The sequence below is a fragment of the Salmo salar genome, chromosome 11, assembly GCF_965601325.2.
Source record: "Salmo salar chromosome 11, fSalSal1, whole genome shotgun sequence".
NCBI lineage: Eukaryota > Metazoa > Chordata > Actinopteri > Salmoniformes > Salmonidae > Salmo > Salmo salar.
In genome coordinates, this window is record NC_138301.1 from 26,522,953 (window position 1) to 26,548,276 (window position 25,324).

Consider the following 25,324-nt stretch of genomic DNA (forward strand, 5'->3'; position numbering starts at 1 on the left):
ATAGCAGGCTACTGTAGAACTCTTGAGAAGTGATTTTACTCCTCTAATTTCAATGGAATTGTAGCCTATAATAAATGCCATGCATTCTATTTAAGCCTTTGAAATATTTTATATTGAATGTTCAAGGGGGCGGAAAACATTTTCTTGGTAGGCCTAGTGACCCAAATATTATTTTGATATAAAAAATGGCACTTCATTTTAATTTGACAATGTAGCCTATTATATGTAAAGTAATAAGTAAGTGTTCTGGTGGGCTGCCAATATATTTTTGACATTTATGCTTCTCGATTGAAATACTTTTCTGAAACACGTTGACATAGCACTAGTTGTTTCAATCATTAATACCATGTTTTGTTTGTTTGCATTAACATTGAAGGCTTTGTCAACCAAAACAAAACTTCAAAGTCTATAATCTATTGTGTGTATTGAAAAGACAATAGCACATCGATCTGTAATGTTATGTGTATGCATCATAGGATGATTTCTTATGAATAGGAAACCATGGGATAATCAATGACTTGCAGTAAATTATTGGTTTATTTTATAAAAGGGATATATTGGGTTGTCAATAATTGAGTTATAACTAACACCATAAACCTTGCTGATATTGATATTATTTCATACAGATCAGACGAATAGAAACAGACTGGCTCCCTATTTGAGAGAGATTATCATCTTATATTTGAAATTATAGCAATTTTTTGGGGGGGGGGAATACTTTATTAATTGCCTTATGCTTTCCTGTATTAACTTATACTTAGTCTATATAATGCTTAAATTAACAATATAGGCTATAGGCTACAATGTATCAATGTATTCCTACTACATGGCTGTTATCGCCCATGCCAAATATCGTTTGTCATAAAGTGACACTCGAGTTCTTTACACGTCACTTCAAATCAAAGCTTCAGTGGATCTGTTAGTAAGGCCAGCAGTGTTATATTATAGGTACAGTATAGCTAACCCCTAACCGAGTCGTTTTCTGTCTTCAACTCTGAAGAGCGTTTCTGGCATGTGCTGTTGATAAAATTGTTCCATTCATTTAGAGTAAGGCAAAATACAAAAAAGAATTCCTTAAATAGTCCACTTTACAGGTAAATAGGACAATAACTCTTATTGGAGTTTGTTCAAGTGCAAATTATGTTGTGTCGAATTTCAATTGTGCTGCTGTGTAATAATCGGATAATTTTTGTATTTAATCAAATCAAGAGCAAAATCTCCCTCTGTCTAATCACTCACTAAACTCTCTCTCCCTCTCGCTCTCTCTCTCTCTCTCTCTTTCGCATCTCTTGTCTGGCCTGGGAGGGGGAGTCCTGCCTCTTTGCCTTCCTCAGATCAATGCCCTGGCCACTCACTTTCTGATGTTGCACGACGGGAAATGCTTTGAATACTTGCGACATGGCCGCTCGCATTGATTGCCAAGATTGACAGCTCTGCATCGTCTTTTCTTGTTTCGGAGAGAGAGGGAGATAAAGAGGATAGATAACAACAAAAGCTCCTTGCAGTTTTGACAATTAAACTTCATAGAAAGAACGGGATCCCCTCATATAGCCAGTGGGAACCACAGCAGACTTTAGTTGTCTTTCCTTTTCTCTACAGATAGTAATCGTTATGTTTTAACGTGATATAACGCGAAACACACGACTCGGGATACGATACCGTCAGGACCGGCATCTCTCTTTTCTCGACTGATCTCAAGGTAAAAACGTGCTTAGTTTTAACATGTTGTATCGTGTTTTCATGTAAACTGCGTTATTTAGCCTGTTTTTTTTGTACGTAACCGAGTTCTCCTCATTCGATGTCAATAGGGGTGTTAAAACGGTTTTCTCTCTCGTTTTTCTGTAAGGGGAATATGATAACATTATTATTTATTGCTTCTCAATCGCGAGATTCGTGGTAAACGCAATAACGAAAGCAGAGTACGTGAAAAGACAAGCGCAAGCGTTCTCTGGAAAGGTTTGGATAGCTACTGTAACAATGAGCCCTGTTTTATTTACCTACACACGATACTTTTGTAACTTATAAGTTACATTCAATCGTGCGTCTCGAGGTATTGATATCAACAGCTCTATATTTCACTTGGATGAGCAGTTAGGCTACTGATTTAAGCAACATACAGCTACAGTAGACTGTATGAATTGCGCGCAACCCTTTTTATTTCATTGTTGGTTACGCATCCGCAAAGTCTTGTCGCGAAATTCAACTCTTAAAAATAATCTTCAAGTTATATGTGTTTTGTTATGGTGTTGCTAACTTCCTCCTGTGGGACTGGGAGGCAATTGCACTTTTGTCCACAGAGCGGTACTATTCATTGACAATGACGTGCGCATTGCTCTAGGTCCCCTTCCATACCCTTCCTTTCTCCCTGATCTTTCTGGATGCGAGATTTACAAGTTTCTTCGAATTTGAGCATATGGTTTATTTACTTGTCTTTCTTCCAAACTCTAAGTAATCTATATTCATCGTTCGACCTGAATTATAATTCAGTGTAAAACATTTATATTCGTAATTGTTTCCTATGTTGTAGGAGGTTGGGAATTCACTCTGCCTTAACTTTAGCTGGAGGTCAGGCAAATTGACCTTAAAAGAATGCATAAACCATAAATTAAATCCAACTACTCCTCGAAAGGCTATCCCATTTAGAGACGATATACCTGGACAAGGCTTCCCCTACAAGCCTACAAAGCGCTGCTCTCGGACGGTTTTAGGGACTAACGTAAGTTATCTGGTGTAATTATTTTTGTCTCTTTTGCACTGTTGTCTTTCCCTTTCATGGACAGGTGTGAATCAGGCTATAGATACATTGCAGATAATTGGATGCACAGGTTTAATTGTATGCTAAATATTCTAAATAATGACATTTTATTTGTTTCTAAGTGTGTTATAGATTGGATGTAGTTTTTTGTTTCTAAGTGTTATAGATTGGATATAGTTTCCCCATATTATTTTTTTTTTTTAACAATAACTTTTAACGCATATTAGGCTATAATCAGATATTTTGCTATTTTAATATCACATATGGCTTTTGAAGGTACTTGAGATTTTGACAAAAACACGATTGTATACCAAGGTAGTGGGAGGACAAATGCAACGCAGTTCGTGTGAACTTGTCTGTTGTGTGAAGATAGCCCATCATTTACAAGGTGTTTCCCAAAATGAGACACTCGCAGTCTCAGATAAAGCTTTTTTTCTAACTTTTGCACAAGCAGTGATAACAATTGAATAGAAACAGAGAAAGCAGACAATGGATAGCTTAGTTCTTAAAGTATGAGAGGAGGAATACAGAGGATATCTCTGTCACTGCAAATCTGGACTCTATAGCCTAATGTAGCCTAGACCTATCGCTACCGGGGAATATTCCTATGCTCCTTGTTTTTCTTAACATTTGAAATAAATACAATAGGATTGCTGTGCCCACCCAGTAGACGGAATCTGAAACCTTCATTCAAGAAAGCTTCACTTTTCTCCTATTTTACTTCCAAATAGTGTCCAGTCTGTCAGAATAACCCGGTGTCTAATAATAAAATCATATTTTAAGTGAGAGGCTGCATGGGTGAAGAACAATCGTCCGGCTTGTTCCTCTGTTCGGGTGAAGTTGATCTCGTAATGGTATTTTCTTTTGAACAGTTGCTGTTAGTTGAGAGTGCAAGTTCCCTCATAAGGTAAGGTGGCACCGGAGCCCAATGGAAGTCTAAATGGCACATTTATAATTAGACTGCCAATTCAGCACATTGTCCTGATTGCTATACAGGGACACTCGGCACTGTCTGGCTGCTCAATATGAGATAGTTTTTCCTCTGACGGACAGTTTAACACTGCCAGTAACAAATTAGTGAGGAGCAAAGGATTTCTGTTGATGGTTCACTGCACGGTTGTTTCAACTCGTATTTTATCAGGGAAATAAAAAATGACTCCGCGATTGCCAGGTCCCTTTTCTCTCCGTTTCTGCACATCTTTGTTTATTTTTTACGCACTCTAAATACTATAAAAGAAACGTAGGCTACAGTCACCGCACACTGCAATAAAATGGATGAAAGGAACATTACAATATAATATGAATAATATGGTAGATCTAATCGATTTTTATAATTGAAACGTACCAACGTTTTTATACACATGCATTGACTACAGATAATATTTTAAATTGACCTCTTGCTCTATGTGTTGCGCATTGATTGTCAAGTACTCAATGCTGTTATTGAAATTAAAGGTTATATTGATTAGGTCTATATTATCCAGAATGTTGGATTATTTGTTTCACTTTTAATACGATGATGAAGGTTGATTTAAATGTTTTATTAACCATTTTGGTGCATATTTTGCATTTTGATTCAGATTTATGGTTGTACATCTCACCTATTGTAACATTTCATGTATTTCCTACTGTTTGATTTTTCAGGACCGTCTGCACGTGGACTTCAGAGGAACTTGTGGTTTTGCGAGAGAGAAAAACATTTCCGAACTGGATCCGGCATAAAGATATCGACTCCCTGACGCATATGGTGCCAGTAAGTTCAGAGATTTCGAAGTGCATTTTGACATACCGAAACCGCATGCTTCACAGCCTGTGCTCGGCGCTCTTTCACGGTGGCTCTCTTGTTTAAATAGATCCCCATTCAATCCCAGATCAATAGAGTTGCATGTTGCGAGACGAACTTGGGAATTGGAAACTCATTTTCTGTCATTAAACGACCGCGAATGATGAGCAAAACAATAACAATATTTTTTATTATTAGAACAAATGTTATCCTATTTAGTAGCCTAATACTGTTACATACGTTAAATGTATTGCTTTTGATTAGACAGTGCAGAAATATTGTCATTATTGACAGCGCAATCTAGACCTGCAATGTGAGTTTATAATACACTTGACCACAATAGTTATCATATTTTGAAAAATATGTGTGAGCACAAAGCATATGCAATGCTTGATTTTAGTTAGTGAGTCTATGGAAATGATGTGGTTTTAGATCTCAGTAAGACAGCATGCAGATGGGGATGTTATTTATTCCATACCAGGCTATTGCTAGTTTAAAGAGTATGTTGTATATATATTTTGTCAATTATTTTGTGCTTTGTATATCATGCACAGCAATTAGCTTCATGAAGCTGGGTAGATAGGTGTAGTGTCAGTAGCCTACCATGTGTGTTTAATTGAATGTTGATTTGCTCTCTAAGAAGGCAGGGTGTAGACCGGTGTAGGGTCAGTAGCCTACCGTGTGTTTAATTGAATGTTGATTTGCTCTCTAAGGAGGCAGGGTGTAGACCGGTGTAGGGTCAGTAGCCTACCGTGTGTTTAATTGAATGTTGATTTGCTCTCTAAGGAGGCAGGGTGTAGACCGGTGTAGGGTCAGTAGCCTACCATGTGTGTTTAATTGAATGTTGATTTGCTCTCTAAGGAGGCAGGGTGTAGACCGGTGTAGGGTCAGTAGCCTACCATGTGTGTTTAATTGAATGTTGATTTGCTCTCTAAGGAGGCAGGGTGTAGACCGGTGTAGGGTCAGTAGCCTACCGTGTGTTTAATTGAATGTTGATTTGCTCTCTAAGGAGGCAGGGTGTAGACCGGTGTAGGGTCAGTAGCCTACCGTGTGTTTAATTGAATGTTGATTTGCTCTCTAAGGAGGCGCAGGGTGTAGACCGGTGTAGGGTCAGTAGCCTACCATGTGTGTTTAATTGAATGTTGATTTGCTCTCTAAGGAGGCAGGGTGTAGACCGGTGTAGGGTCAGTAGCCTACCGTGTGTTTAATTGAATGTTGATGTGCTCTCTAAGGAGGCAAGGTGAAGACCAGGCATTACAGTCCTCCGTCAATTTAAAACTGGAGCATTAAATTAACTTTGAATGGTTCCCTTTCAATTACATGATGTGAGCTGGTCCTTGGACTGTTGTCTCAAAGGGGTATCTTATCTACTGTGGAATACATTACTACTCTTATCACATAATGTTTTAGTTCATCACTCTATTTACTATGTGTGTGTGTGTGTATTTATGTGTGTAATCTATGTATGTGTGTGTCTCTCTCTCTGTGTGTGTGTGTGTGTGTGTGTGTGTGTGTGTGTGTGTGTGTGCGCACACATTTATGCATGTACCGTACGTACAGAATGTTGAATGTATGTAGGCCTATGTACGCAGAAACAGTATTTGACATTGATGACTAATGGGTTTGGTCATTTGAAAATATTTTATAATGATTTGAAAACATTTACACATGTCTTTCTTGTATGTTTTTGGTATGTGCATTTTGCATCAATGGTTACTTTTATTAAGTCTGATCTGTTAACTGCTACATCAGTGCCACTCCAAAATAGCCTCAGAGACAATTATTATAGGACACAATGGATATGAATGGGATATATCTGTGTTTCAGTAGTTTGAAATATTAATTGACAATGAAGACTGAAATAAGAAAATAAGAATAAGAAACATGTATTGAAAGTGTACTGTTGTTCTGTCTGTGGATTATTTTAGCCCTTGCAGTAAAGGCTTCATCTGGGTTCATTAGTGATTATGCTTAAGACAGAGTTCTGCATCCTAGAACCATGAGGTAAAGTTCATGGAATTGGTTTAATTGTATGGCCTTGGTTTATCCGTAGCTAATTCCCTTGCCAAACTGAATTCTTTGCCCTCAAAATGATATTATGACTTGCATATTGCTATTGCTCTAATAGCATGAGAAATAACAACTTTCCAAGATCAATAACATTTGATGTAACAACTTGCCTTTATAAATAGCCTACATTATGTAGTACTTAACAGCAACTTTATGAATTTGATAAGTTGAGCTATATTAGATATTTAAGTTGGGCCAAATGATTATGGGTTAATGAGGTAAAATGATACGAGTGAATTTGCGTGTGTGTGTGTGTACGGTGCACATCTGTTCCTTCTTGTTGTACCCCAGACACTGTGCTGTGCTTGGCTTGTGATAGTCTGTCTGGGGGGTCACTGGATCAGGTCATCCATGACAGATGCCATCTTCACTTAAGTCTCTCCTTTTTTAACTTTTTGTTTTTCCAATTGAGATTTTGAATGAGTCAGTGCGATAGTAATAGTTACCGCAGTTACAGTATGAATAATGAGAGAGATGTTGCTCCTTGGATGCCGGCTGGCAGGGAAAGAGCACAGGGGCTAGTTGAGTTGAGGCTTGCTCAGGTACTAGTCCCCCCTCCTCTCCTCTCCTCTCCTCTCCTCTCCTCTCCTCTCCTCTCCTCTCCTCTCCTCTCCTCTCCTCTCCTCTCCTCTCCTCTCCTCTCCTCTCCTCTCCTCCTCTCCTCTCCTCTCCTCTCCTCTCCTCTCCTCTCCTCTCCTCTCCTCTCCTCTCCTCTCCTCTCCATGTCTGAGGGGGAGTGGAGTGGCAGCCGAGGCCTAATGATAAACAAGATGAGAGAAGCAGGTAAACAACAGCAGGCCTGGTAAAGGTAGGGCGTGTGGCAGCAGAAGGGAGAGGATTTCTGGGGATAATAAATGTGGCAGCGCATGTTGTGACATCTGTCTTTATAAGTGTTAGCTAATTTGAAGCAGAATATTTCAACAATGATCAAAACCGATGGCAACATGTTCATTACAGGAGTCTTTCTTTTGTAGTCCTCTGATTTTTCTGCTTCAACTTCTCAACGTGCGTTATTGAAGTGTTGTGGCACCTTCAGATCTGGCACCATTATGATCTTCTTGTATGACACAATTAAAAAAATACTAATGCACAATGATTTTAATTGTCATTATACAAACAAACTGTGAATGCAGTTTTAATAAATGAAGTGAAGACTGGCAATGTCAATGAAACGTGCCTAAAATGACTTTCAAAGAATCCTCACATCTTTTTATGCCCTTTCTGGCTTGAGGTGAACACATCTCTTGGACCTTTTCATTTCCAACGTTGACAGTCTGGAGAGGGTCCAGTCTCCATCTCGGAATTTAATGGTTTTGTTCCCAGAGAAAATGTACTCCTCTCAGTACAAACCATTCTCACCACTCATGGGTGATGGGTGAGTCTTGAAATATTGATGAAATCAATGGTTTCAGTGAGACATCAGCATCAGACAATGGGGGCATCCAGAGGCTAGCTATCTGTACAGACACAGATGATTTTCAAGTCTTGAAGATGGATACAGTAGATTAGTGATTAGACACATGGTCTTGGTGAGATGCGTAAGTCCTCATACATAGTTATCATCATTCTTAAGATTTTTTTCCCGAATTTTAAGTGAATATTAGCTAGGCTACAGTATACTTATCTTGTGTTTAACTACACTCCCAAATTGCAGTCTTGCTTTAGATTAGAATAAGGATTCTGAATCTACTGCACATCGAGACATGTCACTGCAGTTGTTTGTATTTTAGCTGCAGTCCAAGCTAAATTGGTTGTTTCTTTATAAAGGCTTTCACTGTTTTCTTAGTAACCTTGGGTCCAGATGACTTCTGCTGTGAGATTACATGAACTACATACAATTACATTAAATTAAATAGGTTGAGTGCATCCTTTTCTTTAAACTGAAAACCATCAGCACCTGTATCCCATTACATGTTGAAGACCAAGGTACAGTACCACAGAGAGATAGAGATTTCCCTATAGATTCAACCAGACCTCTAGTATCACATTAGCTATAAGTGTTTGGTAGGGAACTGGGTTTGAACATTCTGATTTAAAATGAGCATTAGTATTTTACACGGGTATAAATAAAGCTAAACCAATGTACATTTTGAGCAATTGTATCACTTCACATGAACAATATCATTTCATAACTCACCAAAGGGGTACAATTTGAACTGTTTTATTCACTCACCCACTGAATATTTTTCACGTTTGGACTGCAAAATAATTGGACAATTTCTTTTAATCCAAAGCATATTTGTGCATAATTAAGATAGACTTCAAAATGCAACAGCCTCTGTTGAATTCTCTCTTTTTAAAAATCACACAATATGTAGAATTAATTGGAGGGGCCTTGGTGGCCGTGTGTTTTTGACACAGGGCTGTTTCTGTAGGGGACGGTAATCAGTAGCACTGTCAGCTGGAGGAATTAGTACAGCTCATTGTTTCTATGAGTCACATGAAGATTTGCACAGTCCATGTGTGAAGACGGCTGGCTCTATTTCCATATCGAAGAGGCCCACAGTGCTGCCTGTAATTAAAATGCAGTGGTTTTCGGAGCCCTTGCTCGGCACGCAGTTAGCACAGTACACTGAAGCAGCTGAGTGTTGTCGTCTTTCCCGAGCAGTGTGCAAGCGGTCGACTCCTGCATGCTTCTCTCAATACACCTATCATTTTGTACAAATGTGAATGTCAGTCCACGCTCCTGTTGTGGAGAGTTTAGTTTTCTTTATCTAGCCTCTCAGTGTGGCTGCCTGTTTTATTTTAGCCCTCAGAATAGACATGATTTAGTGTACGTTATTGTCATGTCAACCGTTGACATTGCCAGTGACATTTCATATTCTATATGCACTGTATTCATTGGCAGTATTTATTCATAACCTTTATTGTGGAAAGGCCATGAAACCCCACTCTTGAGTTCCATGATTTACATGACTTGTTATTAGTTAGTGACCTTGTTGCAGATTTCTCCAAACGGGGCCGGGGTCAACAGTTCCTTGTTGGTTTGTTCGACAGTGTACTGTGGTCCCTGTCCTTCCTGAATTGGAGAAGATCTGAGGTTGGGTCTTGTGAGAGAACGAGGGAAGAGAGATTACTGCGATGTGGGCCTCTATGCTGCTCGAACACAAAGGCCTCAGAACAACCCTTTCCTTGTGATCCCCCCATTGTGTTTGGATCAGGCCTTCCCTTGGGCTGGCCGCTGCCAAGGACTTAGCACAAAAGGACACTATGGAAATATCAAACTGGAAACCAACATGGGCAGCTCTCTGGGTGAGAGTGAGGTACCAGGAAGAAAACTTTGTATACCCGTCACCCTGTTCTAATTAGAATGTATCACATTCAGGATGCATTTTGTCCATTGATATTAGCATTTACAAGGAGGATTGGTGACACTAGTAATTAGGAAAACCCGACTGGATAAACTTACTGGGAATGATGTAAGCCCCATGAATAGTCTTACTTGGAAATGTGAAATAGGAAATTCCCTTTCCTCTTGAAATATTTTATGCATAGGTTCGTAATGAGCTGAAATTGAAATGAAATGAGCCTTTACTACTTAAAGGGATACTTCAGGATTTTGGCATTTTTATGTCTCTGTGTCCAGTATGAAGGAAGTTAGAGGTAGCATGCTAGCTGACACCCATAGACTTCTAGTCATTGCACTAACACTAGTTAGCATTGGCTCAACAAACTACCGCTAACTTCCCTCATACTGGACAGAGACATAAAAAAGGTGTCCACAAGTTAATCTGACTCTGGGGAAGTAGATAAAGGGCCTCATTGCCAAAATCCCGAAGTATCCCTTTAACATTAGAGCATATACAGTAAGGTAACCATGTTTTATGGAAAACCACACGTGTTGTATTTAATCTTTGATAATTCAGCTTCTTTGGGTCTGAAAAATAATTGATCCTCTTCTTGCATCTGCCTGTGGGTATTCCACAGTGAAGCTGGGGTTAGCATGGTACTCTTCTGTTTTCGCAGGTCCCTGTTCACTGCAAATGCACTGAGGTTAGACATTAGCCAGTTCCTGGAGGCTGACAGCTAGCCTGATATCTGCCAGCTCCATCAGATATGAGATGTAAAATATGCTCCACGATTGTGTCTGTGCTGCGCTGCTCCCTGCTCTCTGCTCCGGAGTAAAGCATGCTGGGAGCAGTTTAGTTGACACATGACGCTCAGCACCACTGATGCTGTACAATACTGGGGCTCTATTTGTTTTTAGGGGCCTCCACTGCCATCCACATCTTTATACATTGCAAAACTGTCACCAAATGATAGATCACAATGTTTACTGTGCAGAGTAATGACACGAGGTCACTAATTGATCAGATATGATTTGGCACCTTGATTTACAAGGCAACACCCGAGCTTTGACTTCCCCACACAGCAGCTTGATGGGGAAGACTGTGTGGAGTATCAGCCCATATTAAACAGCTTGCCCCTCCACGTGTCACTGAAGAATTACGTAAATGCAAAATAAAGTCCTTGGGCCTCATTTATCAATCATGCATAGGCACAAATCTGTGCCTAAACCATGCGTAGGATCATTTCCACGCAAAGTGTGGGATTTATCAATAGGAACTTTTGATTGAGAGTGTGTGTAAATTTAGAAACCGTCATGATCATGTGTATGCACAGTGCATAGTGGTGGAATAAGGGAACTGCTTACCAAGCGTAGAATGGGAGAAATATATGTTGAACATTTTTTAAATTGTGAGAGTAATTTTTATTTTTTTGGATTTAATTGTATTTCCATTGTGAATTCCTCAATCAGCCAGACTAACCGGTGTCTGTATGTAGCCTCTCTACTTTTATAGCCTCGCTACTGTATACAGCCTGTCTTTCTACTGTTGTTTTATTTCTTTACCTACCTATTGTTCACCTAATACCTTTTTTGCACTATTGGTTAGAGCCTGTAAGTAAGCATTTCACTGTAAGGTCTACACCTGTTGTATTCAGCGCACGTGACAAATAAACTTTGATTTGATTTGCAACATATCTTGACAGGCTATATATCATTTGAACACATCAGTCCATGTGTTACGCTAATAATCCATATAAAGTACAATAATTTGTTAAATTAGAGGCACGTGTGAAAGTAAAACCATTGTTGAAATACTATTAAAGACTGAAATAATGGGAAATCAAATTAGAGATGGCTGATCTTGCTCTGTTGGAAGATTCGGTACACGCTTCATTTTTCCGAGAGCATGTTTTTAGAGACAGGTAGGACTGTTCTGCAGAAAGTATAGATATCTTTTCCAAAAACCAATCTCTAGGATCTTTGCAAGGATTTAAGGCCTACTTTAGAAAGGCAAACGCATGCCATTCCAGTGCACATCAAAGTGCTATCAACCCTCTGGTTTTTAGCAATGGGCACCTTTCAGCGGGAGTTTGACGATCGTCATCTCACATCCCTCGATGAGCCAATGTTTTGGATGCAATCATCAGCAAAACAAACTGTAACATACAATTTCCATACACCATCGCACAACAGGTTGAAGTCAAGAGGAGTTTCTTTGCCATCAATGGGTTCACAAATACGAACGGAGCAATAGACGGCACCCACAACGCCATAAAAACACCATCCCAAAACGAGTTAATCTATGTGAACAGAAAATGTTTCCACTACTAATGTGCAGGTGACAGGTTATGAAATGCGCAAAAAAATGCTGCTGAATGTAGTGGCCAGGTGGAACGCATGACTCGTTCATTCTGCAGAACAGCAGTGTTGGTCTACATGCCTACAGGAACACACTGTTGAGGATGGAATGATTTTTAGTGAGTTGCCAACTCATTTGAAGTATATTTGCCATCGCTAAAGCAACTTGAATTTTCCTAATGGTCCTCTCTTTGTAGCTATGTTTTTATTTTTACTAGTCAAGCCACAACTGAGCGAGCCAAATAAAATATTTTGGCACCTCTATTTAAGTCTCTGAAAAATATTTGTTTTAATTGCGCCTTTGTCTTTAATTGTACGGCCTTATATATTAGCCACATGTTTTATATTTTGAGGATTTTGACCATATATGGTTAATTAGGAGCGTTTCGCAATGCAAATAGCCAAGGTCGTACACGAGCACTGAGGCTGAAAACAATTGGTATTTATCAATGGTTATCTCCGACTGGTGTGCGTATCATGCTTCTAGGATAGTTTGACAAATCACTCTTTTTCTATGGGTACGAACATTCTAAATTCCATTCGTAAGTAGTATTTTAGAATAGTTTCTACGCGATATTAATAAGTCCCCAGAAATCTGAGACATCAGCGCATGCATTATCTCCATTCTCCATCTTTTAGATAATACATTGGAAAAAGCTTACTGAGAATGGTTCGTACAATCTCTCAGGTCTTTTACAGTATCTCTTTTTCTATGGATAGATGCTAACTTTTTCCTAGACCCAGAGACCCATAGATCTGGACCTAGTGGCAAGGTCTAGTACTTATTAGTTGCTCACATATGGAATAGGCAATGTGGCAAAAAATTTCCTGGGAAATTATTTGGAAAAACTGGGATGTATTGAGCCAAAGTCAAGATTCCCTACACTTTTTGTGTGGAAACCGGGAATGCATAATACCAAAAATAAATGAAAGTGACAAAAGGGGGGGCTCTTGTGGCTCTTGTGGATGACGTTCTGATGAACCAAAATGTCTGCCCTGGTACAAACCCAGGTCTTTTGTTTCCTTCTTCCATGATTATTTACACCGACTTGGATTTTTTACAGGGCTTTGCCCTCGATGTGCGTCATGAGAAAATGGCTTCAGCAGACTCAACCACAAGCTCTCTCTCTCTCTTTCACTTTCTCTGAGAAAATTAGAATGTAGGTATTGCATCATATATAATTTACTCATATCTATGTTCAGAAAGAAAGAGGGGGAGAGGGAGCAAGAGAGAGAGAGGCAGATAGAGAAGAGAGGGACAGAGAAAGAGAGGCCCTCGTAGTGTGGAGTGGTGAGGAGACGAGAGACGGAGGCTGAGAGCAGCTTGTCTGAACATTCCTCATTGTGAGGACTCAGCAGATAATGATGTTAGTGTTCGTCTAAGGTAATGTACTCTGTGTCGCCCCAGACCTCTCTGATACTGTGGAAGTGGACTGAACTGAGTCTCCTGCTACTGGAGCAGATTGAACTGGAGTTGTTTTGAGAAGGACAATGCTGGTCAACCCTCCTTTAACAGTAGGCTGTATAAAAAAACTGTATTTGGCTACTTGAGTGAGTACTCACAGTTTAAAGCTGAGTGCTAGAAATGTTTTTGTGTTGCTCATCAGTATAGGGAGCTGTGATTGGTTGAGCCCTCTACTGAGTCCATCTCTCTCAGAGCTACAGCTTATCTACTTGGGGCCTCTCTAGAATGGAGAGTTTGTGTCAATACAGTATATAAATAAATATCCTAGAAATGTGTTCCACATGACAAAGTCCTACTGCCTCACCAGTCATTTGGCATAGCAGGGGCAGGAGCTGTCATATTATTCTCTCTCTCTCTGCCAGCACATATTAACCACAGCACAGTATAAACACTATGTCGGAAAATATGAACATTTTGCTTCGACCCAAGTGGAAAACAAATCGAAATTGAATTAAAACTCATCCACTCTCTCATTAGTGAGTCAGGGGAAAAAAAACTTTCTTTAGAAACAAAACTATTTTAAGTGGGGAAAAAAACGTTTGCTTTCAGAGCAGTCAGTTTGTTTAGGACATGCTCAAAGAGGCAATTTTTACTCCAAACTACCAATGTAAAAACAGAATGGAGTTGGGCAGTGAAACAGAGTGAAGTGACTAATGTGTCTGTTAGCTTTCACTGCACTTGTCCATACACACAGATATAGTGCTCACTCTGAGGAAAACCCAGACTGCTGGAGGGATGGGGAGGGTGGCTGACGAGAAGGTTGCACAAGGGGAAGGGAAGGCGAGGAGGGGAAACGAGGGGACGGGGTGTCCTGGCTGAGGATTAGTCACACTAGACTGTATGGGCTGTGGAGGGCCACCACCAGCTTACTGATGTTAAGGACAAACACATGCATGACTTTACTGAGACACAAACTGAAAGTATGACAGTGTTGAACTTATTCAACCCCAGAGGCCGGAGGGTTTCTCCTGTAAATAACCAATCATTTACATCTCTCCTCACAGTGAAAGCAAGTTTGTAGTGGTCAATTGAATTGCGGCTACCTAATAAACACCATTATTACACTGGAACAAACCTGCTATCATTAAGCCCTTCTCATATGGAAGCAGGAGTGGTCGCTCTTATACCAGTTTAGAGAGAGAGACGGGGAGAGAGCTTTGTGCCTGAATGTGAATAGCGTTGGTGGAACACACAGACACACACACACACACCACGCCAGACCCTGGGTTGAATATCACAGTAGAGGAACGCTTTATGTCCTTGGTTAGGGGTGGGGCTGATGGTAAGCAGGGGAGGGATGTTCCTCCTCTTCCTCGGTGAAGCTACATTTATTGGTCACCATCTGCAAGGTGGAGGAGTTTGGGCTGCGGCCAGCCTAGAGTAGAGGCTTCTAATTAAACCATCATCATGATCAACGTGGTCAGTGATCGTCCCCAATGCTGGCTCTCCAAGATGAACATGGAATCACTGAGGCTTTCCTTGAAGCCTGTGTTGGACTGAATTAGAAAGGGAGAAACGAAACGGAGGATAAAAGTGCTACAGAGCACTTTTTGTCTTGGCAGGCAGAGAAAGTCCTTCTGCCATATCCACTCAGGTTTAAACAATTACCGACATCATAAGAAACCAGAAGAACCTTAGTCTGGAATAGTCATCGCTTTTGCCTGGCCTAGCTCGGTTTCAGGCATGGCGTAGCCAGCGTCACATGTTGGAGCTCTCGATAATTTAAATTAGTGTAAGAGGGTGTACCTCCAGTCTCTGTATCTATGCAGCCCGAGGAGCTTTCCTTTGAGGTTGACAGCCTTTAATATAGTATTTCATGGTTTGATATGTGAGTGACACAGAGCTGCTCCAAGAGGACGGCAAAATGGTTTATTAGGGCCTAATTACAGCCCTGTGATTAAAGGGGAAGTGACTGTGATTAGGATAGTTGAGGACGATGTGGAAAATGGATGAATATTCAGAGCGGAGACGAGCAATAACGGCTGTGGGGGGGGGGGGGGGATGAGCGCTGGCTGGTGCAGAAACCTGACTGCCTGGCTGGCTGACTGACTGCTGTGTAACCACATGCTATGATATCATCTTTACGGCAGAGCTCATCTGGGGGCTTTTCAGCTTTAGCTATTGGGCAGAAAATGCATGTACAGATATGTGGTGCCCTGGTAATGGTAACCTTCCAGGTTCCTGGTTCCTACTGCCTGGCTCTCTTTTGGAAAGTATGCAAAAGGAGCCCTAGCTTTCCCTACGTGGAAGAATCCGTAAAGCTGATTTAGTGCTCTTACAGGCCTTGTACGTTGCCCTGTGATTACAAAAAAAGGAAAGGAGGTACTAGGTTTGAAGCTTGTTTTGGTATGCTATCAGCCCGGCATGCAGGAGTAATGCAGTGGACTTTCACAGCCAATTGAACATGAAACCGTCAGGAATGTGCAGCAAAGCCAGGTCTGCGCCGAGCTGCTAGGGGAACTAGCTAAGAATCACACATTCTTGTGAACTTCAAAGTATGCACTGTTTAAGCAAAGAGATAAGTGGCCTTATTATTAGCAGTTTTATTCAATGGGGAGATTAGTATTGGTTTCTTTTTTCTTTTCAACCTGCATACTTCGAACACTTTCAGATGTGATAACCGCAATTTATAAATCATTTCTGGGAGTGCTTTGAGGGTATGATATGGACAGCAAAACCTTGCGATTTTACAATTTCACAACTGACTTCATCCTTAAAATGACGGTTGGCTAACCTGCCTATTACTCTCTTTGATTTCAACAGTACATGCTTTTGCGCTCTGAGAGGTATTCATAATAAGCTTACACTTCTCTGACTTTATTGCTAACGGCTCCTTATCTCCCAGCTATTCAAGAAAGAGAAGTCATTTTTCCAATTTCCAACATTTTACTGTTAGGTCACAGCCTGCTCAAACCACCTTGAGGGGATTGTTGTGGCAAACAACACACACACACACACACACAAAGGCACACACTCACACACATTCATGCACACGTGCTCCCAGGAAAAATATATAAATCTTAAATAAATATGGAATGTTACAGATGTGGAATTCCCTTAGCCTAAACAGATACTGCCCTAGGTGCATACTTGCCAACTGGGAGCTTTCAGAAGTCACATCATGTCCACATTATTTATATGTCAGGGGTATTATATGTTTTATCTGGAGAACTAATGTTTATTCTTCATTTTCCTCTGATGAGATGGAATCAACAGTATGATGAGATGGAATCAACAGTATAATGAGATGGAATCAACAGTATGATGAGATGGAATCAACAGTATGATGAGATGGAATCAACAGTAGGATGAGATGGAATCAACAGTATGATGAGATGGAATCAACAGTATGATGAGAGTGTGTTGCTCTTATTATAACTCTGGGTATAGTCTTGCTAATGGATCAGTGTTTACTTTACATCCACAGAAAATATATCCCCAAAAGTGTTTTTCTTGCATCACGTCGATCATGTTCCCCGCACTGAAAAGCACAATTTTGCATGTCCAGGCGTTCACTTAATTTTTTTTACATCTCTGTTTCCTCTGAATGTACTCCTCAAAGCACGCTCCGCTTGGAAATGTCTATTCATATAAAATGTAAGATATATATTTTTTTTTACAAATAGTGAGCGGCGAACAGTAGTGGTCACAGAGGCCTCTTTATATTTAGTTTGGAGCATTGTCAGTTTTTCTAGGATGAAAGTAATGGAAACCATGTGTTTGGCCGGCTAAAGAAAATTAGCGACCTTTCATGTGACCCACCTGTCGTGCTTTCAGCACCGTTAATGCTAACCTCATGTTACTATCATAAGGAGAGCCAATCTGTGTCAGGCACTGGGGACATGAGGAGAGCCTCCTCACACAGGGCCCCTGGTAGCAGCTCCTGATACACTCTACTAACCCACCAGCACAGCAGGCCTACTGCCTAACCTAGCGCAGAGACTGTGTCTACACTTGAAACTTACAGTTGAAGTTGGAAGTTTACATACACTTAGGTTGGAGTCATTAAAACTAGTTTTTCAACCACTCCACAAATGTCTTGTTAACAAGCTATAGTTTTGGCAAGTCAGTTAGGACATCTACGATGTGCATGACACAAGTAATTTCACTTATAATTCACTGTATCACAATTCCAGTGGGTCAGAAGTTTACATACACTAAGTTGACTGTGCCTTTAAACAGCTGGGAAATTTCCAGAAAATGATTTCATGGCTTTAGAAGTTTCTGATAGGATAATTGACCTAATTTCAGTCAATTGGAAGTGTACCTGTGGATGTATTTCAAGGCCTACCTTCAAACTCAGTGCCTCTTTGCTTGACATCATGGGAAAATCAAAATAAATCAGCCAAGACCTCAGAAAAGAAATTGTAGACCTCCACAAGTCTGGTTCATCCTTGGGAGCAATTTCCAAACGCCTGAAGGTACCACGTTCATCTGTACAAACAATAGTACGCAAGTATAAACACCATGGGACCACGCAGCCGTCAATCCCAGATACGGGAGGAAACAGGTACAGAAGTATCTATATCCACAGTAAAACAAGTCCTATATCGACATAACCTGAAAGGCCGCTCAGCAAGGACGAAGCCACTGCTCCAAAACCGCCATAAAAAAGCCACACTACGGTTTGCAACTGCACATGGGGACAAAGATCATACTTTTTGGAGAAATATCCTCTAGTCTGATGAAACAAAAATAGAACTGATTGGCCATAATGACCATCGTTATGTTTGGAGGTAAAAGTGGGAGGCTTGCAAGCCGAAGAACACCATCCCAACTGTGAAGCAAGGGGGTGGCAGCATCATGTTGTGGGGGTGCTTTGCTGCAGGAGGGACTGGTGCACTTCACAAAATAGATGGCATCATGAGAAAGGAAAACTATGTGGATATATTGAAGCAACATCTCAAGACATCAGTCAGGAAGTTAAAGCTTGGTCACAAATGAGTCTTCCAAATGGACAATGACCCCAAGCATACTTCTAAAGTTGTGTCAAAATGGCTCAAGGACAACAAAGTCAAGGTATTGGAGTGGCCATCACAAAGCCCTGACCTCAATCCTATTGAAAATTTGTGGGCAGAACTGTAAAAGCGTGTGCGAGCAAGGAGGCCTACAAACCTGACTCAGTTACACCAGCTCTGTCAGGAGGAATGGGCCAAAATTTACCCAACTTATTGTGGGAAGCTTGTCGAAGGCTACCCAAAACGTTTGACCCAAGTTAAACAATTTAAAGGCAATGCTACCAAATACTAATTGAGTGTATGTAAACTTCTGACCCACTGGGAATGTGATGAAAGAAATAAAAGCTGAAATAAATCATTCTCTCTACTATTACTCTGACATTTCACATTCTTAAAATGAAGTGGTGATTATAATTGACCTAAGACAGGGAATTTTTACATGGATTAAATGTCAGGAATTTTGAAAAGCTGAGTTTAAATGTATTTGGCTAAGGTGTATGTAAACTTCCGACTTCAACTGTACATGTGACTTGTGCTATCAGAATACGAAGGTCGCATTAAAAAGACAGGTCATATTGTGGTTGGATTGTGTTCAGATCTGGCTAACCATTTCAGGAAGTGGTCAGGGACAAATTTTGTGCAGATTTCTCCTCAATCTGGACGCAATCAGGTTACCTAAAGCGCATACAGTGGGCAACGTCATCAGCACTCTGCCAACAAGTCTCCAGAAAACTAGTTTTCGGAACGACAGGCACCTTTTTTCATTAAATGTTGGAGGAAATACTTTCCTAGCCTGTGCGGAATATGTTTGCTGCCTTCATAAATGCTAGCCAGCTGTCTTATTTAAAAAAACGTTTTTTTTGTGTGGGAGAGTTATGCTAACATGTGTGCAATCCCTTTAGCTTTGCTAGCTAGATTTCTGGCTAATTACAGAGGTTAGCTGGCTAGTTAGCTACAGTAGTTGGCTACTGCCATCAAGTTGTTGTTGTGTTGTCATCAGATTTTGCCTGTTCCACCGTTTGCAGAATGCATACTGGCATTTGGATATTTCCCGTGGGAAAAGGTAATCCGGACACGGTAGACACATTTAAATGTAGGTGAAGAGGCATGACACGTTCAGAATTCCATCATCACAACTCCATGATCAGAATAAAAAAGCTGCATGAACTGTCAAGTCTATACACGACCAGAGCAGCTAACTAACAAACAAAGAAACAAAAACAATCACCAAACAAATATGAAGATCTCCACAATAAGACGAGGCAGAAATGTGCTGGTGGAGCCTCTAAGCCTCTATCTTAGACTTGGTTCCCACCAGCATCAATCTCAGCATTTGTCAGTGTGCTGTAGTTATTTGCTACAGGCTGGCAGGCAGGCAGCACAGAGAGTCTGGCAGTATAGTGCAGGCTCCTAGCCCTGAGCCTGGAGCCCTCCCTCCCTCCACAGCGAGCTGGGCTGCACAGCTCCTAAGCTTTAACATGGTCTGTGCCATGTTGTAATGGGCTCCCAGGGCATGATTGGAATATAATAACTGTTTCACTATGTTTTTCTTACCCCCCTCACTCTCCACAAATGTAAAATGTGCCCGGCTACATGGGATATATAGTAGGAGCTGTGATGTAAAATGTTATTGCTGGATATGCAGACTAGGAACATTTGGATTATTTTCCAAAATCTGCCGGGCAGAAAGCATTATGATGTCACAAAGACCACATTGTAGCCAGTTTGAGTGTACAGAGCTGTGTTTCCCTCTCTTTCTCTCTTGTTCTGTACATTGTCCGGCCACCTTCTGTGCTCCCTGCCCAGGCTACAGGCTTACTTCATGCCTGTTTCCTTTTCTTGTGCTGTGAATCAATGCACAATGGCCCTATAGGACCACTTACATAATGGAAAAAGTACATATATCTTTGCACAGACAAAGTACACTTTGAAAGGTTTAGTAAGCTTCAATTACACTGTGACATTATTATGAATTATGATTTTCACCCTGTTATGGGAATAGTGATTGTATTACAACATGGTTACACATGTTATAATAACAATGTCAACATATTTGATCACAGAGTTTATTACAATATCCAAGTATTTGTGTGTAGTAGAGTATAATGTGAACACACACACTCATGGTCTTTGGCTGAACCAAGTGATCTTGTGTTATCGCTCAATGACTTCAATTACAGTATGACCAGGAGGCCAATATGTTTCCAGCCATCCTCTGTCTGAGGCCTGTAGCTGTCTGACAGGGACCATCTGATTGGCTGTGTACAATGGCAGCATCATGGGAATGGAAATGCATCCAGTAGTTAAGTGAACAACCATGCATCTTCTGTTTTCACACTAATTGAATTTGGCACTAAAATATGCTGGCAAGAGCCCCTTACCTTGTTTAACTTATTTATTGCCTGACTGGAGAGGTAATTCGACCTCCTCATTTCAAAGGCTCTTTTTGGTCCAGAAAAAGAGTGTAAAACTCAATTAGGCTAGTGATCAGTGACTGAAACACTACATTTGTTTTCCTGTGAGGGGGAAGCAGAGCTGGGGAGTGGAGGAGAGCAACTAGAGCCCTGATCTCTTAGCTACTGTACACCCCCCCCCACCCCCCCCCCCCCCCCCCCCCACCCCACCCCACCGCTGCCACGCAAAGCTACAGGGTGAGGGGAGAGGGGAGAGAGAGCCCATGCAGTCCCTGCCATGTCACACGAGATTTGTGTCCTCCTTTTAAATCATTTCCCTCTTTAGAAGATTAAGAATGCAGAAATATTCTCAAAGCGATCATTTTCCCTACTCCCAAATGGACTAGTGCATTTGCAAACGCCACTATTAATTGCTGGTTTTAAAGAAGACAAATGATCCCTGCAACCGTAAATAAAAACAAAAATCAGAGGTTATCATTTTAATTGTTCAACTGGAGGTACAGGGGCCAGTGGAGCCAGCACAGAGCATATGCACCAATCTTCATCAGATTTAGAGTCTAACCTACTTGGAAGGCAATATCAGTCTTACATGCTAATTGTTGTACCGTTGTTTATTCTCCATCTAGATATTGCTCTGGTATCTCAGAACACAATGTACCATTCCCAATGTACTCTATGGACACACCGTGGGAATCCTGTTTATTTCCCTTCCAACCTTTTAATCTCAGAGAATACTGTTGTTCAACAGAGCCTTGCTTTGTGACCTCCTTCTTCTGTATCAGTCTTGGTCAAGAAGTTCACCACTAGACACATTTATCAGGATGCATGGACTTGAATTGTAGATCTAAACATTTATGACTACATTGCAAATGCATGACTGATATGGCAACACAGACTGTGCCTGTGTGCTTCTGTTTGAAGAGGGACAAAACAACAGGAATCATTTGTTGCCACCGATGTGCCTTGTTCTAACCTGATCTTTTCTGGATCAATTGTTTCCTTTCTGGTTTAATTCACCATGTGATTGACTTTCAGTGCTTTACTGTTGGAAAATATCCACACTGAGCCGTGCTGCCTGAAATAGGGAAGTAATTTGAATACAGATGGTCACAGCTTAGGCCTGGTCACAGGATGCCGCTCCGAGTCAGGAGACAATTGCAGGTTGATTATGTTGCTACTTACAGAAGTTGCAACTCCTTTGTGCGGCTGAGATATTTGCATTTAAATGCTTATTGTAGGCATCTAAAAAGCATAAAGACTGATTGTAGCTTTGGCTGCTGGGTACTAGCAAAAAAGAGAGAATTGCAATAAGGGAGATTGACATGGAAATTAGGAAATTATTTTCGAACCGAAGGTTGAAATAAATAAGTAGGTCTGTGTTGTTGTTTTGTGGTGCTGGTTTTCATTCTTGATTTGTATTGAGTGGGTCCGTTGTCAGATTGCATGTTTGTAGTAAGACTGCGTTTCAAATTGTTTGTATCTAATACACAGTAGAATGATTCTTTCTGATTGAGGTGTTTTCTTGGATATCTTTGTATATACCACAACATTTTGTCAATGTATTTTTCCCTGCGTTTGCTTCATACTGCATGTTTGTGTGTGACAAGCTCTGCGTATTCCGCACTGTGTCAGTCATCTGTCCATGTGATCGTGTGTGAATGTGTTTGGTGCCATTTTTATGGTTTTGAGAGCTGTCTGTGTGTATGTTGAATGTGTGTTTTTATTAGCTTTCACAAAAGCTGTATGTTTGTGTGAGTGACTCTTTCTATGGTATCCGTGTGTATATGTGTTTGACAGGCTCTGATATGATGACAGAGTGTGTCTGTGCCGGGTGCCCATAGTCGAGTGATGCCCCTGCTGATTCTGTGCCTCTGGCCCTTTGTCCTGCAGCACTCAGCGTGTCTGCTTCCTCAGGAGACTGACAGGCCTCTCCAGTGTGACCACACAAAGGACCAGCCTTCTTTGAGGTGTTAAAAACTTCCATTTATGCATCTCCCTGGACAAAAAGCACCAAGCCCATTTGAGTCCGGTGGCGACACAGGCAGACATTGTGGCCACGCTTCCCCAGCACTCATTTCACAGATTCTGAAACCAGTATGTGGTGAACAGGATTTGAGGGGCTAAAGTGCCCCACGAGGGCCAGGCGATAAGAGGGAGAAACACCACCACTCAGTAAACTAGAAGATGGGGCTGTGGAAAATAAGTACATTACCTGAGAGAGAACTATGCTTGTTTTCATAACCCCCCACTCAATAGGAGAGAGAGAGAGAGAGAGAGAGAGAGAGAAGCAGGGAGAGAGAAGCAGGGAGAGAGAAGGTAAGAGAGGTAGTGAGAGAGAGAGAGAGAGAGGGAGAAAGAGAGGGAGAGAGAGAAGGTAAGAGAGGTAGAGAGAGAGAGAGAAGACGCTAGAAAATACCTTCAATGTATAATTAATTTCCCCCCAGAGAGAGAGAGAGAGAGAGAGAGAGAGAGAGAGAGAGAGAGAGAGAGAGAGAGAGAGAGAAACGGGGAGAGAGAAGCAGGGAGAGAGAAGGTAAGAGAGGTAGTGAGAGAGAGAGAGAGAGAGGGAGAAAGAGAGGGAGAGAGAGAAGGTAAGAGAGGTAGAGAGAGAGAGAGAGAAGACGCTAGAAAATACCTTCAATGTATAATTAATTTCCCCCCAGAGAGAGAGAGAGAGAGAGGAGAGAGAGAGAGAGAGAGAGAGAGAGAGAGAGAGAGAGAGAGAGAGAGAGAGAGAGAGAGAGAGAGAGAGAGAGAGAGAGAGAGAGAGAGAGAGAGAGAGAGAGAGAGAGAGAAACGGGGAGAGAGAGAAACGGGGGAGGGAGAGAGAGATTGAGAGAAACGGGGAGAGAGAGGGAGAGATTGAGAGAAACGGGGAGAGAGAGGGAGAGAGAAAGAGGGAGAGAGAGAGAGAGAAAGAGGGAGAGAGAGAGAGAGAAAGGGGGGGGGAGAGAGAGAGAGAATATCCTCTCTTAGAGAAGGAAGAAAAAGTAAAGCCTTCTGCTACTGTGGGTGAATCCATCCCAGAAGCTGAGAATAGTAGACAAATCAGCAACCAAAAGACAAGGCTATCCTCTAAGTTTACACTATTCTTGTCTTTGAGTGGACAATATGTGAATGTGAGTCAAAGAGAATTGACAGGCTGCGCACCCGGCTGTTACTAACACAGGGGACATGAATACCTCCTGCGGTGGATTTAACCAGGTAGGCTAGTTGAGAACAAGTTCTCATTTACAACTGCGACCTGGCCAAGATAAAGCAAAGCAGTGTGACACAAACAACAACACAGAGTTACACATGGAATAAACAAACATACAGTCAATAATACAATAGAAAAAGTCTATATACAAGGTGTGCAAATGAGGTAAGATAAGGGAAGTAAGGCAATAAATAGGCGAAAGTGGCGAAATAATTACAATATAGCAATTAAACACTGGAGTGATAGATGTGCAGAAGATGAGTGTGCAAGTAGAGATACTGGGGTGCAAAGGAGCAAAATAAATAAAATAAATAACTTTATGGGGATGAGGTAGTTGGATGGGCTATTTACAGATGAGTTATGTACAGGTGCAGTGATCTGTGAGCTGCTCTGACAGCTGGTGCTTAAAGCTAGTGAGGGAGGTAAGAGTCTCCAGCTTCAGTGATTTTTGCAGTTCGTTCCAGTCATTGGCAGCAGAGAACTGGAAGGAAAGGCGGCCGAAGGAGGAATTGGCTTTGGGGGTGACCAGTGAAATATACCTGCTGGAGCGCATGCTACGGGTGGGTGCTGCTATGGTGACCAGTGAGCTGACATAAGGCCGGGCTTTACCTAGAAAATACTTATAGTTGACCTGGGGCCAGTGGGTTTGGCGACGAATATGAAGCGATTGCCAGCCAACGAGAGCATACAATTGAAGCCTTGGATTGAAGCCTTCTAGTGGCTGGTCATTTCTCTATCCAACCACCTCTGTAAATTGACTTTTATTCTTGTTATTTGAGGCAGAGAAAATCACATGTAATGTATTTGTGGTGCGGCAGGCATATGAAATAACGGTTTGATCACAGAGCTGTCTGCCTCTCTTCACAAACGCAGGGAAGAATGTTTGATTCTCCCTTTACCGCACCACTGTCATTCACAGAGTAATAGTGAAACACTCAATAAGACAGAGTCAAAAGCCCTGTCAGTGTTTCAGCCCTCCACAATAAAGACATTATTGTGTGGTATCACTTTCTCAGCCTCTCCTGACCTGAGT

General features: G+C 41.3%; 1 protein-coding gene across 4 annotated transcripts in view; it reads left to right on the forward strand.

Annotated features, from left to right (window-relative positions):
- The first annotated feature begins 1,337 nt into the window (after positions 1–1,337).
- The window catches only part of LOC106587529 (SRY-box transcription factor 6), a 194,768-nt gene continuing 170,781 nt past the window's right edge, over positions 1,338–25,324 (forward strand). For 2 of the 4 annotated variants that reach the window (XM_045689255.2, XM_082957837.1), the window contains exons 1-2: positions 2,348–2,716; positions 4,400–4,508. The gene's annotated coding sequence lies outside the window, so the exon portion shown is untranslated. Of the gene's footprint in view, positions 1,700–2,347; positions 2,717–4,399; positions 4,509–25,324 lie in introns of those variants that run through there. The other 2 variants (XM_045689258.2, XM_045689256.2) reach the window with 2 other exon arrangements.